This window comes from Phycodurus eques, chromosome 9 (assembly GCF_024500275.1).
Source record: "Phycodurus eques isolate BA_2022a chromosome 9, UOR_Pequ_1.1, whole genome shotgun sequence".
Classification (NCBI taxonomy): domain Eukaryota; kingdom Metazoa; phylum Chordata; class Actinopteri; order Syngnathiformes; family Syngnathidae; genus Phycodurus; species Phycodurus eques.
This window is the reverse complement of record NC_084533.1, coordinates 17,199,963-17,203,163: the sequence shown is the minus strand read 5'-3', so window position 1 is coordinate 17,203,163 and position 3,201 is coordinate 17,199,963.

Here is a 3,201-nt window from a genome sequence, read left to right as displayed (position 1 = left end):
CAGTGAGAACACTCAAGCATTATTTTGTGTTTTTCACTCAGGATACTTTTTTGTATTACTGTATTGCTCGGTTGGCAAAAGAAGAAAAAGAAGAAATTAGGTCAAGTTAAACAAAATGTATTTATCTAAAGACAAGGGGTTCTGCCAGTCTGTGGCCTTGTGATTAATTGGTCTGCCTCTCTATTGAGGTACCGGTTTCGAATTTCGGCTCACGACCTTGTGCTCTGTGTTTTCTCCATGTTCACCGGCTTCCTCCCACATTCTAAAAACATGCATATTAAGTTAAGTGAAGAAACATAATTGTCTTGCTTTGGGCCTACTTATAGTTTGATTTAAATTGATTTCAGCTACTCATCCGATTGGGCAGCACAGCTGTTGGTCCATCAAAGTTTTGACATAACACAAATGATATGTGCAGTCACAAGGCTGGAAACCCCTCGAGACTCAAACCTCAAATATCTTCGAAATGTGCATACTTTTACAAAGTGGAAATGTCACACACAAACCTTCATGGTATTTACTCTTGTGACTTGAGTCCATTTCCACAGTCCACAGTCCGTTTCGTCCCACGCTAGGACTCATTACTAGGAGTGCATTATATCACGCTTGCCCAAAGAAAAGCAATATTTGGTGAGTTGATTCTCCAGCTCAGCCAGATGGGGGCAGTCAAATTCAAAAGGTTGTTATGGCCAGTGCCACATAACTGCTCCATTTATTTGCATCATATGAAAGACCACAAAAGTCCAATGAGCCTGCCCAGTTGCCTCGCTTGCATGTACAATATAGTGTGACATAATGTGAGATCTTTATGGAGGAAAAAACTGTGGTATCAATTATATTGATAGCAAGTGTTTAGCCTTAAAAGTTAAGCACCCCCCCCCCCCCAAAAAAAAAACCTACTGAAACACAACTGCACAAACACCATAAAGCCCAATAAAATCAATTGCTGGGCTCAGTAATGGTGAAGTATTAGCCCATTGTAACTTAAGAGGCAAAAGTGTTTGCATACATGATCTGCATACTGAACAGCCCTGCTGTGTTTCTTCCTCCCCTCGCAGCCATGACAAATCTAAACCTCTATTCAACTCTGCCAAAACAAGCACAGAGTGGTTCTTCCCTTTTAAAAGTGTTCCCAGAGTTACCAAAATATTTTTTACACGCAACATTCCATTCAGCGCAAAAGTGAACTCGGAAAACACACTTTTGAGACATTTTCAAGTCCATCCATCCATTTTCTGAGCCGCTTCTCTTCACTAGGGTCGCGGGCGTGCTGGAGCCTATCCCAGCTGTCATCGGGCAGGAGGCGGGGTACACCCTGAACTGGTTGCCAGCCAATCGCAGGGCACATACAAACAAACAACCATTCGCACTCACAGTCACACCTACGGGCAATTTAGAGTTGTCAATTAATGCACGTTTTTGGGATGTGGGAGGAAACCGGAGTGCCCGGAGAAAACCCACACAAGCACGGGGAGAACATGCAAACTCCACACAGGCAGGGGCTGGGGATTGAACCCGGGTCCTCAGAACTGTGAGGGCGACGCTCTAACCAGTCGCCCACCGTGCCGCCCATTTTTAAGTCGAATAAAAAAATTAAGTTATGAAAATCAAAGCTGAAATGGCTCCTAGCAGTATAGTTTGGGGTGCTGTTTGTAAAGCAGTTCATGCTGAAATAACATCAACATTTTGTCACATTTAAAAAAATAATAATAAAAAATTTCAGGTCACTTTTTTCCACATTGATAAAAGTGCTGTATTTGCATGTATTAAATAGATGAATCCAAATATTAAATCTTACATAGAAATGTTTCCTATGAAACTAAATATAGCTGGCACAGGCTCCAGCAGCCCGCGGTCCTAGTGAGGAGAAGCTGCTCAGAAAATGGATGGATGGATGGAGTTTTTAAGTCTTTATGTAAGAACATAACAGATGTCACATGAACATGACAGATCAGTTGACATGAGTCCCCTCTTGTGTGGCTGTTGTGACTACTTCATGTCATAAGTCCTGCACCCTCCATAAAAGTGACACTAAAAACTTCAAGTACTCCCATCGTTTCTCAAAATGCGTTTGCTATTGTTGTTACTATAATCTATGTCCAAGAGTCCAATTCACCAGATAAGATGGTTTTCACTTGTTTTTTGACACTATAAACACCTCCCTTGAGGTTTTTGTTTTGTTTGTTTTTTTGGGTACTTCTGGCTACCGACATTTTGTATTTTCATATTAGTTAAAAATTTTGTTTCACCGGAAACATTTAGATTTACTATTTAGATTTTTTTTAATTTAGATTTAACATTTACATTTATAGCGGCACGGTGGCCGACTGGTTAGAGCGTCAGCCTCGCAGTTCTGAGGACCCGGTTTCAATCCCCAGCCCCGCCTGTGTGAAGTTTGCATGTTCTCCCCATGCCTGTGTGGGTTTTCTCCAGGCACTCTGGTTTCCTCCCACATCCCAAAAACATGCATTAATTGGAGACTCTAAATTGGCCGTAGGTGTGCATGTGAGTGCGACTGTTTGTTTGTTTGTATGTGCCCTGCGATTGGCTGGCAACCAGTTCAGGGTGTACCCCGCCTCCTGCCCGATGACAGCTGGGATAGGCTCCAGCACGCCCGCGACCCTAGTGAGGAGAAGCGGCTCAGAAAATGGATGGATGGATGGATTTATATTTATAATCATCATTTACCATTTAGATTTAGGCTTAACATTTGCGGAATTTAGATTTGGATTCAGAATTTACTGTAGATGTAACCGATGTTTAATTTAATACTTGGATTTAACTATTTAATATAGCTCTTAGTTGAGCTTTGTGAATGTGCAAAAAAAATAAAAAGTGACTCAAAACCCACAACAGTTTTGTAAACATTGTTTAAAGCTGAATGTGACAAAATGTTACGTTTATTTTCAGCATGAGCAGCTTTACAAATGGCACTCCAATGTCTAGGACCCCTTCAATTAAATTTAACAAATGATTTGACCTGTTTTTTTTCCTTCATCTTCAATGACTATCACATCCATAAAACAGGTTGTAAAAAGGTTAGCATAACATTTCCATGCTGCACAATCATTTTTCTAAGTGCAAAAGGACAGTATGATCCCAGGCCTCTAGTAGAAGGCCTTAGGTCATGCTTACACATTTGTTTGTATGGTGACAAGCATGAGATGGAATTGTGTTTAAACAGAACCATGTGCGAGTTTT